The following is a 16726-nucleotide window of genomic DNA, read 5'->3' as shown; positions in this document are numbered from 1 at the left end:
AAACTTCTCTCTTGGATTGAGGGGCCCAGAACTGGACACAGCACTCGAGGTGTGGCCTGACCAGTGCTGAGTACAGGGGCAGGAGGACTGCCCTGGTCTTGCTGGTTACACTATTCCTGATCCAGGCCAGGATGCTGTTGGCCTTCTTGCCCACCTGGGCACACTGCCGGCTCATCTTCAGCTCCTCTCTACCAGCACCCCCAGCTCCCTCTCTGCCTGGCTGCTCTCAGCCACTCCATCCCCAGCCTGTAGCACTGCTTGGGGTTGTTGTGGCCAAAGTGCAGAACCCTGCACTTGTGCTGGTTAAAGCTCCTGGCATTAACCACACAGCCCTGACGTTTAGTAACACACACAGCTGCCACATCAGGCTGCCACATCAGGCTGCCACATCAGGCTGCCACAGCTATTTTTGCATATAGTCTTAACACACTTAACACACAGAGTGGATATCAAGTAGAGACTTCCCTGTGCTGCCAGCAGCTGGAGTCTGTGTGAACCCTGTGCTACCCCAGTCAGAGCTATCAGGATCATGGAGGGTGCAGACAGGGGATGTTTAACACATGACTCATCCAGATGCATGACTGCTTTCCAGCAGAGGGTGCGAAATTCTGGTTCTGGGATGCGCAGGTTGAAGCTTAGACCTTGCAGGAGATAGTGGCACGGAGCCGCCCTGGCTGAGCAGAGGGGTTTGCGGAGCCACAGGTTCTGCTGTGCTGTGTGGATTTGGATTAACTTCCACTGATGATGACGTAGGCCACAGCTGACAGGTGGGGCCTGGGCGTGCCTCACCGTTGCCATTTTGTCTGCTCCCTCAGTCCCTGGCAAAGTTGGAGCCTGCAGAATAGTGAGGGAGGTGTTCTGAGTTTGATAGGAGCTCTGTAGAGAGGATGATGGCATTCGCCCTTTGCTGCATTCTCGTGACTCAGAGCTTCCCCCCTCACCTTCTGGTTGTGGTGCTCACTGTGACCGTTGGACTGGATGAGCTTGGAGCTCTCTTCCAACCTGGTTGATTCTGTGATTCTATGACCTGCAGATCTATGACTTGCAATTGCCTCTTCTGCCAGTGAGGAACAATTTTGCTCATTGCTTCTCACTTCTCCATAGCTGAGCCAAGCACAGGTGGATGCAGCTTCAGAGGTGGATATAAAGAGCACTCAGGCTGTGGCAGTGCTATATGTAAGTGATGTTTTTATTTACATGCTGATGATAGTTATGGCTGGGAGCTCTGGTATGCCTTGCCAGCTGCTCTGGTACCCGGTAGCCACTCTGTCTTTCCACCAATACTTTGCAGGCTTCTGCCAAGTTGTTTCTCTTTTGTTATGGAAGAGATAAAAATAAAATGGGCTGGACCTTGATCAAGAAATGATTTTAGATACAGCTTGGCAGCAGAAGCAGGTCCTCAGCAACATTTTCCATTGTACAGTCACTCTCTCTTCTGAACTGGGCAGTATGATAAATTACTGATTGCAGGTCAGGCAGCTTAAAGTGCTGAACAAAAACAATGACACCATGGAAAATACAAAGTGTGTCCAGTGTATTGAGTTTAAATTTAAACCTGCCCCTCTCAGGAAGCAGACTTGAGCAAGAAGGATGGAAACACACCTCAGAGGAACATGGCTAAAGCCTAATGAGCAGGGATGTGGTTCAAATTCACCAAGAAAAGATGATTAAATCCTTTCTTCCAAAGATGAACAAAACCTGAGGTCTCTTCAGCTCTCCCCTTTCACACAGAAATGATTTTCCTGTGTCTAACTGCTTTTATTCTCTTTCAGGTTCAGCAAGTCTCTGTTTTGTGTTTAGAAGAGGGTAACCTGACAGCAGTAAAAATTAATCGCTTTATGTGTATCTTGTTCTCACAGAAGAAAAGCTCTGCCCAGTGGTCTGTGGATGGTGCATCTCCTGGTCTGTTCCCTGCCTAGAGGTGTCTGGACCAACATTCTAAAATACATCAGCAGTGCTTGGTGGACATCTCCCAGCATTTTCAGAAGAGATCTAAACAAGTCAGGAGCTTAGGTCCCATTGGATGTGACAGCCCCCAGGACTCTTCGATAACTTCAGATATCCAAATCGCTGTAAGCATTGCACTGGGAGTTTTCTAACCCTCTAAACTCAGAGACAGCTAAGTACCCAGCGTTACAGAATCTTTCTAAATGTCATTCTGGCTTCTTTGGGTTTTTTTTTGTCTGTCTTAAAACTGGGATTTGAGAAGTTTGTCTTAAAACTTGCTGTGTCCTGTTCCTGAGGGAGGTATCTGTGACGACTCTGTGATTCTGTGATCTGTGCTGCTTCAGAGATCTCATTGTCCTGCCAGCACTGGACCCGTTCAGTATATTAAATTATTTGGTGATTTTCCTCTCTGGCCATGAGGAGCTATGACCACAACAATTATTCTTTAAAATACAGGTGAATAATGAGCAATTTACCAAACCAAAGTGTGTAAATTTAGTTTTGGAGACCTCTCTTGGCAAACCAGCTTCATTCTGATTGTTATGGCACCTTTCAGGGCTCTTTCCAGTAAGACAAGAGTCTGCTGGTGGTGAAATGTGTAAGAGGGGAGTACAGAACTGAAAGGCTACTGCTCGGCAGCCCTGCGATGGCTGTTAACTCCCTGCTCTGTGATGTGCTAAAATGCCTCCTTCCTGCCTGGGTAAGTATCAAAAAAGCCTTTGTCTTTCCCCCTACCCTTTATCCCGTGACAAACTCGTGTCTAATTTACTGCTTGGGCAGAGATTTTCTAGGATTTCTGTTCTAATTGAATGAGAGAGTTTTAGACCATTTCCCGGAGTTGTGAGTGACCATCTGTGGGGCTGAGAGTCATTAACTTTCCATGGTCATTTCCACCCATTGTCCTCCTTTTAGGCTGCCCATAAGGATTCCAGTTAGCAACCACATGGAACCCGGGGTTGGGTTTTTCTGCCGGGCAACACCTGTCCGTTAGGAAGAGCCTTTCCACGGCTTTTTTTCCCAAGTGGCTCAGTGAAGGACTGTCAGTTGGGAACAACATTTGGTCACTAGCAATCTGGTACAGGCTGCTTTGAATTCATGACTCCAAACTGCAGGATGGTGTTTCCTGGTCAGCCTGCTTCTTCAGGGAAGACAATTTAGGCTTCCCATTGAGCCATGAAATAGCTGCAACATTTTAAGCTCAATAGCTTGTAAGCCCTTAAGCATGCTCTCCTTCCATGGATTTCTCCTCTACACATAACTCAGCTTGTATTTTTCATTGAGGGCTTGTATCTGGTGTGGAATTAGGGTGTCATATAATCATAGAATCAACCAGCTTGGAAGAGACCTCCAAGCTCATCCAGCCCAACCTAGCACCCAGCCCTAGCCAATCGAACAGACCATGGCACTAAGTGCCCCAGCCAGGCTTTTTTTCAACACCTCCAGAGATGGTGACTCCACCACCTCCCTGGGCAGCCCATTCCAATGCCAATCACTCTGTCTGGCAACAACTTCCTCCTCACATCCAGCCTAGACCTGCCCTGGCACAACTTGAGACTGTGTCCCCTTCTTCTGTTGCTGGTTGCCTGGGAGAAGAGACCAACCCCACCTGGCTACAGCCTCCTTGTGGACTTAAAGTAGTATTTCCCTACAGATTCTACCTCCTGCTTTATGAATTGACTTCAGAACTGACTGCAGATTCAAAGTGGAAGAGAAATCCATTTTTGTATGGTTCACATTCCTATTTCCTATTAAAAATCACTTGTTTTTCTGCTTGAGGATCAGACAAATACTCTGCTTTCAGTATCTGTTTAACTCATCTTTCTTCCCTCAAGAGCTGGTGTGTCACGTGTGAATTTCAGCTTTATTAATGAATTCTTCTTAGCAATTAATCCTCCTGTGTATCTTACAGGAATGTTCTGCTCTTTACTTTGGTCCTAAAATATTCTCCAGCGTCCTGTGTTTATAGGAGCTGTGTTCTACCCCTGCCACATCTGCATTTCAGGAACAGGATTTCCTGTTCTTTCTGGTATATAATTTTCAAAGTGAGCTTTAAATAAGGGCAATAGAATGGTCTCTTTTTTTCTTTTTTTGACTACAGCACCTAGATGACCAGAAGTGCTTTATGGAAACGATACAAACCCAGAGGAGTTGCCATCACTGTTTAAAGCAATTCAGCAAGTGGAATGAAAGATGAGTATGGCAAACATGGAGATGAAATACTTTGTGGAGGTTATCTGCTTTTACTGGGTGGTTGGGCTGCACAAGGAAGGTGTTCTTGCAGCACTGGTTGTTATTACTCAGCAAGCCCTGTGAATGATCAGTGATGGAAGAGAAAGGTAAGTGGCTTTTGGGGCAGTAGAAAAGGATTTAGTTTTATTTTTGTGCTCGTGCTTGATGCCTTTTGGCAAACAGTTTTGCATTTCCTTCTCCCGTGTAGCATTTGTGGCCACATAAGTTATCAGCTATAAAAAGGCAAGGGCAGGAAGCTTGTCCTTGACATACCCAGTGGAATAAAGAAAAAGCAAACCATTTCCTATCACTTTGTTCTGTTGGTAATTGCTGTAGGAGGTTGCCAGAAGGAACAGCGTCTGTCTTCAGGTCAGGATGGTGCACTGCAGTGTCCTGCCGTAGTGAGGAAAATGCACTTTTTGTTTCCTGCAGAGGGAGGCAGAGCGGATGTGGCTCCTGACAGCTAACCTTGTGAGCAGGGTTAGCTGCAGAAGGGTGTGCAAGGTCTGTGGATGAGCACAGCAGGCAGCATGGGAGCCCACTGTGTTCAGAAGAGGCTCTGAGCTTGCAGCCCTGTTTCACAACTTAGAGATTTGCTTTTGGTCTGGATTAGTCTAATATTGTGTCCCTGTGAGTGGTGAGGAAGAGGCAGAATCACTGTCAGAAGATCACTAATAAATACAGCAGTTTCTAACTACCTTAGACATTTATGGTTGGATGATGTAACTCGTCCTTTAGAAACACTTCTTCCCTTTGCTGCTGCAGAAAATACCTCCCTGCTAGATCTGTACTTCTTGGCTAATGTGCACAGTAGTTACAACTCGGTCAGACACATTTCATCCTTCCCCTTTCCCCTGCTCTGTGGCACATGGAGAGCTGACACTTAACCATGTGTGAAATGTTCTGTGGAGTTCTCCCAGAGACACCTTGCTTTGTTGTTACAGTTTGTGGTGTAAGGCTGCAGGACTTTAGATGGTAGGCACGGACAGGATTGCTTTGTGTCAACTGCCTGAAAAATACAGAGCCAAAAGATGGTCCCTGCTCCGCAGAGCCTCCAGCAAACTGTGAGAGATGATGGATGGCTGCAGTCTGGCCAGCAGATGACTACAAGCTGCTGCAGAACTGGAGAATAATTTCTTGTAAGATGAGTTTCTGCAGTTTCCACTTCGTTTCTCTCTTGTGGGCATCTCACAAACCGACTGCCTGTTTGGTTTGGATCTGGACCTTTTGTGCATCTAGAGCTTGCTTTAGTGTCTGTGTAATTCTGATGCAGGGCTGCTGACACCCCTTCAAAATGCCTGTTGGGTTGTTTGTGAGTGATTTCTGCTGGTTGACTTCAGTCTGAAAGTCCTGCCCTGCTTCTACCAGGCACTGCCTTGAGTGCAAGGCAGCTTTTCAGTTCTTCTAGGAGAAGAAATGCTTTCCCCCATCAATCCATTTCGTCTTTATGGAGAATTTGTTTGAACAGTGCTGTTAAAACAGTTATGTGAAGCACCTCGTGGCCACTGCTTTCCTTTAAATTACATTTAAACCTTGGGGATTAGCTGGGAGCCCAAATTCCCCACAGGTTCCCAGGCTCAATGAGTCTTTCTGAACTGCAGGTTTGCAATACAAACCAAAACAGGAGCAGTGCTACTGGAAGTGAAGGACAACTGATGTCAGTATCAAATGTTGCACATTATCTATCAGCACTTTGCTATTTCTCAGCTAACACTATGCAAATACTGCCCTGTAGATGCTGTCAGTTTAAAGCAAAGCCTTAGCCCCCTGTGAACTGAGTTCATTTGTTTAGCTTTGCACCGCAGTCAAACCTGTTGATCTTTGGTTGAATATTGCAAACAGGAGGGACTCAAAAGTTGCATACTGCAGGGGAAAGGGTGAGACAGGATTAGAAATAGTAAGGTTGTATTGTGAGTCAAGTAAAGGGTTTTGGGATTGAACTTCTTCCATGCTTTGAGACTTGCAAGGGCTGCTTATCGTGTGACAAAAGACTGCTGTCAGAAAATCCCAATCACCTCCACCAGAGCTGTCAAAGTCGACACCAGATCTAGTTCTGGATTGCTTCTGCAGTAACAGGGTCCCTGCAAAGAGGACACTCAGGTGTTTGGGCTCACAAGACCACATAAGACAGGATCACAAAGTTGTGCCATAACTGCCAGCTCTGCAATCTCGGTCTAGCTTGAGGGACAGGAAAAGTGACTGAATATGATTGATTCTGTCTTCAGCTTAGCTGGAACATTGACAGACCTCAAGGACAATGGGATCGTGCTGCGTATACAAGGAAAGCACAAAGCAAGAGAAGTTTACCTTAACGCCTGGATAGTCATATCAGTAAATCATGAGAGTGGGGAGAGGAGATAGCAATCTTCTCCTGTGCCTGCTTTATCCAAGGAGTGCTTCCTTCTCTGCTTCCCTCTTTTCTTAGCTAGTGAGCTAGAGACATTTTGGTTTAGTCTTCTTTCATTGCTGCTAATGAGGAAATAGCTCTCTATTCTTCCACCACTTCCACTGCATTTACACTCGGGATGCAGAGTATCCAGCTAATATCCCATGGCTCCTTAGCCCTGTGCCTAATGCCAACCATCTCTAGAAGAACTGTGCGTGGTGTATTCTGTAGTGGCTGTCTGATGGCTTCCCAGCAGTGCAGATGAAACTGAGCAGCCAGCAGTAGTTCAGTGATTGTCAGTGGGGTAAGGGAGATGGAGGGACAATGATGGATGCTGCTGAGATGAAGCAGAACTTCAAACAGCTGCTCCTGTCCCCTGCCCCCCACTCATCTCTACCTGTGGCAGTGCCACCCAGTCTGGCTTGCTGGGGCTGTGTCGTTGTAGAGACCTGGCAGTTTTAGTACTGACATCTAATAATAGCAATGACAGGACCAGCAGCATTAATATTGATTTGCCCCTAGCAATAACTACAAGGACTCAATTATTACAATAACATCAACCAAAAGTCCTGAGCACTCATGTGCTTGCAGCTAAGCAGGATTCAGAAGCTACAATGAATCTGAGATCTTATACATCAGAAAAGAAACAGGACTTTCATGGCTGAGAAAATGCCACGATCCTTCTCAGTAACCCATACAAACACAGATCTCTAATCATAGCATCAACCAGGTAGGAAGAGCCCTCCAAGCTCATCCAGTCCAACCTCGCACCCAGCCCTGGCCAATCAACCAGACCATGGCACTAAGTGCCCCAGCCAGGCTTGGCTTCAACACCTCCACAGATGGTGACTCCACCACCTCCCTGGGCAGCCCATTCCAATGCCAATCACTCTCTCTGCCAACAACTTCCTCCTAACATCCAGCCTAGACCTCCCCTGGCACAGCCTGAGGCTGTGTCCCCTTGTTCTGTTGCTGGTTGCCTGGTAGCAGAGCCCAACCCCACCTGGCTACAGCCTCCCTTCAGGTAGCTGCAGGCAGCAATGAGCTCTGCCTTGAGCATCCTCTTCTGCAGACTGCACACCCCCAGCTCCCTCAGCCTCTCCTCAGAGGGCTGTGCTCCAGGCCCCTCCCCAGCTTTTTTGCCCTTTTCTGCACACCTACCAGCACCTCAACATCTCTCTTGAATTGAGGAGCCCAGGACTGGACACAGCACTCAAGGTGCAGCCTGAGCAGTGCTGAGCACAGGGGCAGAATAACCTCCCTTGTCCTGCAGGTCACACTGTTCCTGGGCCAGCCCAGGATGCCATTGGCTCTGCTGCCCACCTGGGCACTGCTGCCTCATGTTCAGCTGCTCTCTACCAGCACCCCCAGGTCCCTCTCTGCCTGGCTGCTCATTTTTGTTAGTTTCCTGCCCATGTTTTACTGAACTCTCAAGGAATCAAATATTGCTTCCCTTGCCTGTTGCTGTTAATTTGGGCTCTGTTGTATGTGGGTGTTTTGATACCATAAGTATGGCATCACTGTAGGTCCACAGTGGCTCCCCTGTGCTGGATCAACTCTCTCTTGTTTTGGTTTTATTCTTTCACAAGGGGAGAGATGTGTTTAATTTATTGTAGAAAACCCCTAAAGATGCAGGATCCCTTTTAGAGGCTTCGACAATAGGCGTGAAGCACTTATTTAATGCCATTGAATGGAGGATAGATTTAGTAGCTGTGCTAGCCATGATTTTTGTTCAGGAGTCATCTCAGAGTACATCAATGTTTAAAGATCTTTGCAGAAAGCCCAAGGAGAAACAAAAGGAGTAAATTTTAAAAGGAACTTTGTCAAGGAGTTTCAGATGTTGAACAGATAGAAAACCACGGTGGCTTGACTGAGAGGAGCATTGGGTTAGCAGAATCGTTACTGATCTGCTGAGACATGCTAATGAGGCACTTTAAATGCAAGTTTGATGGAAAAAGAGCAATTTCATACTACGGTGCAGCAAAGTCACTGAGTCAAAGAAGGTACACTTCAGTTCTGCAAGAGGGGACAATGCTCCCTTGTCAGATCCTTTTGCTTCTGACTTTAACCATGTTTTAACTACGCTATTTACTAAATTGTACAACGTGGCTTGCTCGCTGATTGAGGATTTATGACCAGAAACAAACTGTTAGGGGGAAAAGGGAAAAGTGAGTGTGATCCATACTGTAGCTGCATGAAATAGTTTGAATGCGCTTAACCTGAGCACGGTGGGGGGCGCACAATGTGGTTTTCAAGCCCAGGGGCCTAGGATCTGAGCTCAAATAGAATTTTGTCTTTCAGTGACAATTAAAAAACAAGAGGGGAGAGTGTTTGAAGACATCTGTGGCCTCTCAACCTACGTTAATAGAGTTGTCTCAGTTGGGCCTCAAAAAGCCCACTGCAGAATCCTGCCTTGTCAAGCCGCCCAGCCTGCCAAATTCCTCGAATTGCATCACGCCTCAAAGTCACAAACATCTTGTTTTAGTTTCAGACATTGCAGATCTTTTGGTAAAAATAAAGCCCAACAACCTCAACGCTTTTGCCCTTGCTGCCACGCAAAACCCTCACACAAAGCTTTCACTTCCAAGCTCCTGGCTGAGATTTATTGGACAGCTTTCAGGCGCAGTTGAGAGACAGAAACACAATGAAGCAGCCTAATTTCTGCCGTGCTGTTTGCCCAAAGAGAGGATGAAATTCTGTTGCAGTGAAGAAGAGAACTTCTGCTCATCTACTGAAGTAGAATTGCACTGGGTAAACTGCCAGATGCATTGCTCTGCCACACCATTAACAGTGGCCCAGTTGTAAGAAATTCAGTGAAGGACATTCTGCAAGGTGGGTTTTTGGTTGAAACTGGAAGCTGCCTGTAGCAAGATGTTCATCATTTCCCATCTTGTGAAAGGCTGCCCAGCTGGCTTCTGAACTGAACCTCCAGCTTCATGGGTTCCCACAGGCACTCCTAGTCAGAGACAGAAACCACAGAACCAGCATAAAAGCAAAACAAGGTCACCAAAATGGTGCATCTTAGTAGGTCCTTTCTCAGACCTCACTATGGAATTCATGTGAGGATTCAAAAATTGCTTTAATTGCTTTCCACAGTTCTCCACGTTTTATGGCTAAGATTTTAGGTCATATCTTGGCCTAGAAAAGACTGTCCTAATATAAAGGCTCTCTTTGCACACCTCAAAATGGAAACTATGTCTTATCCCACTGAAGAGTCTTCTATTGCAAGGCCTATTGCAAGCAGCTGCATTACTTTGGACAGTGTTGTCAGTTATGCTGAAAAAGGTCCATTATAGGAGCTACTAAATTCAAGCATCAGTTGGCAAAGCTCTGCTGCGGGGCTACAAACCTCTACAATGCTGAAAACTCCTGGTTTGAGTCTGCATAGCAAACCTGGGCTGGATCTTGTCAGTGTGTTTGTATTTGGGGTTGGCAATTCCATACCCTTAACAGGCATTTCCCTCAAGGGTCTCCACTGGGACCAGTGCTGTTCAGTGTCTTCATCAGCGATGTCGGCAGAGAGGTGGAGGCAGCCCCAGCAAGTCTACAGGTGACACCACGCTGAGCGGTGTGGTTGGTAAGTGTGAAGGGTGGGGTGGGTGCCATGCAGACGTGGGCTCAGGAGAATCTCTTCAGGTTCAAAAAGGCAAAGTGCAAGGTCCTGCACCTCGGTTGGGGCAATCCTTGGTATAAGTCTAGGCTGGGCTGTGGGGAGTTCAAGGGCAGCCCTGCAGAAAAGGGCTGGTGGATGAGAAGCTGAATGTGAGCCAGCAGTGAGCACTTGCAGCTTGTCTGGGCTGCATCAAAAGACAGCAGCAGGTCGAGAGAGGCAATTCGTGCTCTGAGCAACCTAAACTAGTGGAGGATGTCCCTGTTTGCTGCAGAGGGCTTGGACTTTGGAGATCCCTTTCAAGCCAAACCATTCTGTGATTTGATGATTCCGAAGTTGCATCTGGATGCATCTGGATTTGTCGGTAGGAGTGCACGATCTGGAGCTGTGCATGCCTTACAGGACATGTCTCAGGTGTAACCAGAACGAACTTGTCCAGGTTTCTGTATGGAGATTTTTAGCACAGAGAACACAAAAGCCTAGGCATTAATAATAATAAAAATTGAAAACTAGGTGGCAGTAATACCCAGCCATGGAGCCCTCCTGTGAGCTGCGGGCATGGCTCAGCTCTCTCTGGAGGCTGCTGCAGCCCCAGACTGCATGGCTCAGCTATTAGCAAGCAGGAAAAGTACAGCACCAAGAGCTCCTATGGGTTCATTCCCTTAAAAACTGTTAGTTACAACCAGTCCTCTTCTGAAAAAAGGAAGAACAAGAAGAACTGAAGTGAGTATCACAGGAGAACTAATTAATGCAACTCAGCTTTAAATACAGATGTGAAAAGCAATTTCCTTGCTACTTGTACCAAGCTACAGAAAAGGAGCTGCGATTCCTTCTGAAACGCAGACTGCTGTTCATGTTGATGGTTATATATAGTCTATGGGATGGAAATTCCTCCTACTGCCAAAGTAAGCTAAAATCAGTGGAATCACTCTGTAGAAGGACTGGTATTGGCTCTGATCTCAGGAGTTCATGCTGAACATCCTCATTTATTTAGAGGCATGAGCTGAGGCTGCAGTCCTAGAAGGGTTAGACAGCTGTAAGATTTATGTGCTGACTTCATTGTTTAAAAGCAGTATGGTCTCCTTAGATTCATGCGACTTAATTGCATGTGCAAAGAAGAATGCAATGTCCTTTTCTGGTTAGCAGAGCTGCTTGTGTGGCAGGACTGTATGGAAGGTCTGGGGGCTCCTGACTCTTGGATGTGGTTGTCTCCCTGGCAGCACTGGATATATGCTGTGTTTGCTGTATCCCCATAACTTGCTTTGTTTGTGACTGGGGCACCTCAGTGTTCTCAGAACCGGCTGAGCTGCCACAAACTCATCTGCAGATATCACAGAGCTGTCTTCTGCATTTGGCTGGGATTTGTGTAGCTCTGTCTGTGACAGAGATCTGTTGATATCTCTCTTTTTTCATAGCAAATAGTTCTGTGCTTTGCACCATCTTGCTGTACGGTCTTAAGCTCAGAGTAAGGCAGTGGCACTCCTGCCTGCAGTCTCATTAAAGCTCATGGGCTTCCTCTTGGTTTTCAGTGAGAGCCTGCAAATGTGTTCTAAATCCTTCCTCTGTGCTGTGTTTGGGGTCCAGGACATGATAATTACTGTGTATGGTTCTGGCCTTCAACACATGGAGCTGCTGGAGCGAGTCCAGAGGAGACCACCAAGTTGCTCAGAGGGCGGCAGCAGCTCTGCTATGAGAACAGGCTGAGAGAGTTGGAGCTCTGCAGCCTGGAGAAGAGAAGGCTTCCAGAAGACCTTGGGGTGGCCTTCCAGTATCTGAAGGGGGCTCCAGGAGGGCTGGGGAGGGACGACTGACAAGGTCTTGTAATGACAGAATGAGGAGGAATGGGTTTAAACTGGCAGAGGGGAGATTGAAGCTGGATGTTAGGAAGAAGCTCTTTACAGTGAGGGTGCAGAGATCCTGCAGCTGGTTGCCCAGGGAGGTGGTGGAAGCCTCATCCCTGGATGTGTATAAGGCTAGGCTGGGTGAGGCCCTGGCCAGCCTGATCTTGTGTGAGGTGTCCCTGTCCATGGCAGGAGGGTTGGAACTGGATGATCTTTGTGGTCCCTTCCAACCCTGACTGGTTCTATTCCACAATGAGCTCAATGTGGACACTGGCTTTTTTCATTTGGGAGGGGCTGGGGGGTGTATGTTTCGCAACCCCATTTCTGTTACTACTTCTGCCTTTCTGAAACATATGCAAGCAGAGTATGAGGTCACAGCCACCAGTTATTCAAAAGAGAGTCTGGTTCACAAGCTGTCCAGACTACTCCCAAAATACCTCTGCCCAAACCCAACAATAACTGAAAGAAAATTCATCTTAGCCATAGCATTCCTTGGCAGGGGATGGGTACCAGCCAGTGGTTGACTTGCTACCTAAGAGATAGCGATGAAGAGTGAGGTTTTCCCTTGCAACTAGCAGTTGTTCTTACTTTCTAAACAAGTCTTGCTCTCCAAAGCCTTCAATTCTTCCTGACTCATGCTTTATTTGCATACCAGTGAGGCCTATTGACCCAGTTCTCCTGGTGCCCCAGGTGTGATGAGATTATTGTATTGGTATATTCTTCGCATCTGTTCAAGTGTTTGTTGTGTTAGGGAAGGGATGCGAAGGCTCTTGCACCTGAGCCAATCCGACTCTGCCCTCTCCCAAACGAGAGCTCCTGCAGGGATGGGAGGAGGTCTGACCTACTTCTTTGGACATGGGGAGCAGGATATGCTCCGGGGTAACTTACTGATTCCAGGGGTCACATAAGTTAGCACAGCTGGGGCCCAGTATGATTTCTGCCTGTCTGGAAGATAGACTCTGCTAAGTGATTGTCTCCACTCTTAGAGAGATGTAGCCAACTGTGCGCACCTCAACTCTGCTTATAAGCACAAACCCCATACCTGTGAATGTTTGTCTCTATTTTATAGCCTTAGAATGCTCTTGATGATAGACTGCCAGCTTGTTCTTGCTCTCCTGGAGGCTTAGAGGGAAACTTTTTTTGTGCCACTGGAAGAACAGGGTCAAACCTACTGCAGATATTCATGGACTTTTGGCCCAGCAAGATTGCTGCTGTCTTTTGATGAACAGAGCTATGGGCCCACTGGAAATGTTCCAGCGTTTTGAACTTCAAAAGATGTATTTCTATAGAATGAGGTTGTCAGGAGTTCCTCCTGCTTGTAAGAGTGCAATTTAAAGCAAGCAAGCCAGGCTGTGCTAGACAGAGTTATCTGCAATGCAGCAAAGATCTTAGCAATGACTTTTATAACATGGGAGATCTGCTGAGGGTAATTAACCTGTATTGCCTGAAGACTGGTGCACACTCTGCACTTTACAATCGCATCATAAATAGTAGGCTATCTGTGATCTCTTTCATGTCTGTGACCCTGCTTTTGCTTTTACTCAAGAGTGTTAACCAGATGACACTTCCATCCCTTCATTTATTCTGTCAGGCTCATGAATGCCAAAGCTCCTGTTGATGGAAACCTTGTCTAAGGAGGGACAAAGATGAGCACGTGTAACCTCTGGGTGAGATCACTGGCTCATGTTCTCTATGGCCCATGCACTTGCACCTTGCAGAAGCTGATGCTACGTTTTACTGCAGAGAACACTGCATAACCAAAGAGAATTCTTCATCCTTTCTGGGGAAGGCAGCAGTATCTTTGTAGTTACAGGAAGCCAGAAGTAAATCATTAACTTCAAAAACTTGGAAGTGAGAGCACTGTTTGGACCTGTATATGGTGAGGGGCAAGAAGCAATATGAGTATGTAGGGAGGAAGATATTTGTCTGTGCAGCATTTCCCCAGTCACTCTGCAGAAATTGGTAGAGAAAGGTGTCTCTGTTTCGGGTAGTTGTAGATGACCGAAGGAAAGGAACACACTTGCCTGAAAATGCAACATCTATCTTCAGTTTCTGAGGCTTTCCATGAGTTCAGAAAAGTAACTAACATGTCTGGAAGTCAAAAGCTGTCTTGCCTTTTATCTCAGCAGGATCAGGATCGGCTCCCAGCATTACATTTCCACAGCAGTCACTTGTGCATTACATCAAAACCAGAAATGGAAGTTTTCCAGCAGAAGGCAGATTTGTTTCTCAACTGCTGACGTTTGGCCTTGGTTCTGTGAACACGTACGGGTGGGTTTCATGTGCACACAGTAGCCCTTCAGGTCTTGCTCAGGTAATAAAGCAGTCAGTGCTGTGAACAGGAGACACTAATTGCAATGAATGCCTAATGCATTCCAGGCAGGAAGGTGGCAATTCCTAATTCTGTGTCCAGAAACATCAGTTGGCACGCATTTAAACCCTTCTGCTGCTGCAGCCAAAGAAGCATTTGTTTACCACAGCAAGCCTACATGTAGGTGTGCTCTTAGGAGAGTAGGATTTGCAGGATTAAAAGCCATAGTCTAAGCATATGCTCCTTCTGCCATTGTCTTTTGGGAGTTGTTATCCACAGAGATGCTCTCTGAGCCGTGTGTCCAAGGTGGGATGATGTTGATAAAGGCCTCTCCTCACGAATGTTTCAACAGACTTGTACACAGACTCAACCAGAGAATCGCTAAGGTTGGAAAACACCTTTAAGACCACTGAGTGCAGCCATAATCCAACTACCATGACCACTAAACCATATCCTGAAGCACATAGCTAGAGCTTCGGGAACACCTCTAGGGATGGTGACTCCAGCATCTCCCTGGGCAGACTGTTCCAACCTCTCACCACTCTCTCAGTGAAGAAGTGTTTTCTAGTGTCCAGTCTAAATCTCCCATGGCACAACCTGAGCCCATTTCCTCTTGTCCTATTGCTGGTTACCTGGCAGAAGAGCCCAGCACCAGTCCCACTTCAACCTCTTTCAGGTAGCTGTAGAGACCGATAAGGTCTTTCCTCAGCCTAACCTAACCCAGCTCTTTGCAGCTGACTCATGTAGGTCCCTGCACATCAGCCTCCCAGTAAATCCAGCAAGTTTGCAGTTTGCAGACCTTCTCAGGACTGTGCCTGATGTGAGAAGGACAAAACAAAAAATGATGATGGAAAAAGCAGTAGAAGAGTAAGGGGGAAACAAGTAGTAAAAGTAGCTATTTTGGCATATGTTTTCCTGCTTGTTTTTACTCTGTGCCAAAACTAACCCACACCTAGCACTTTCACATGGCTTTGTAGAGTCTTTTTTCTCCTCTGACCTGATCAGAGATGGCAAGTAACAACAGGCTCCACTGAGAGCACAACGGCCTGAGACTTCTTCTTGGATTGTTTTTCTTTCTTTGACTGTTTGGGTTTTTTTAACGTTTGACACTTTGGGTGCTGGTGCAAACCAGTGGAGCATCTGCTCACAGCCTGCTTTGCTGCTGTCCCTCACTTTACCTCTAGCTTTCAAGGAAAATAGAAGCTCTCATTCTCGCTGATAGTGTTTTAACTGCTGCCCTTGTGTTTTCCTGATATCCAGTGTCTGTGTGTATGGCTGACCTTAGTCCTCGCTGCTGTGCTGCCCGATTCCAAGGCTGTCTAAAAGCTCTGCAGGGTATAGGACAGTACACCCCTGAGTGTCACCAGGGCATGTGAGAGGTATGGCTCTAATTTTACAGATGATGTTCTCCTGGAGAAAGTTCTGACAGATTTCTGGAGAAGATGAGCAATTGATTTTGTTTTCTTTAGGCTTCTGTTTAAGAATACAAAGGAATATTTTCTAGTAGAAAGTTTCAAAACTGGTTCAGAAGTCCCCCAACACAATACAATGGAAAACATTCCTTGGTGGACTACACATTGGCTCAAGCCTTACTACAAGTGACTATATTTCTGTTGAAAGGGAACAGACACAGAAGCTCTGTGTTATTATGGGATACTTTTTATTTTGGGGAATTGCTAAGGGCAGAACCAAAATCTCCCTTCTCTTACTGTTTCTCACGTTGGGAAGAAGTTCTCTATTCCATAATCCAAGCACATCCCAGTCACTGCTCCCAAGCACTCCTGGCATTTTGGTGCTGTATGTTCTGTTTCCAGGTAGTGTCCTATGCCTTCTTGGACCCAATGCATGTCAGCAATGTGTCAAACCAAAGTGCCTCTGCCAATAGCTGTTTAGGAGTGAAAGGCTCTGCCTTCGGAATACATCAGTGCCTCTTCCACAGCTGCTGCCCATTCTGTCAGCAGGATGTAGCCTCCTCAACACAACAAACTGCCCTTTATTCCTGGGCACCTTTGCTGCTCTGGAGCACTAGCAGAGGGCACAGCAGATCTATCAGCTCTCTGCTAGAGCTAACATGGAAGCGAGTGCCCTTCCTGCATGCTTCTTACCACTGGTCCTACAGGTGGAAAGCCAGCCTGGATGGATTTACCTACACCTTGGAGTGTGAGTGGGTGAGGGTGAGATGAGCCACGAGCAAAGTGACTGCAGTGACTGCTTTCTGTGGTGTTTCTCTGAGAGTGTCAGTTTTCAAATGGAAAATATTCCATGTGCCAGCACAAAAGAGATACTGCAGAGTAACAGAACATGGCTGTTGAAAGCTGTCGTGAAAGAAATATATATATGAGGTTATAAAAATGGAGTTTGTGTAAGCTGCCCTCTCTTATAAACGTTTCACTTCCTATAAT

Source organism: Pogoniulus pusillus, chromosome 24, assembly GCF_015220805.1.
Source record: "Pogoniulus pusillus isolate bPogPus1 chromosome 24, bPogPus1.pri, whole genome shotgun sequence".
Taxonomy (NCBI): Eukaryota; Metazoa; Chordata; class Aves; order Piciformes; family Lybiidae; genus Pogoniulus; species Pogoniulus pusillus.
Note: the sequence above shows the minus strand (reverse complement) of the source record.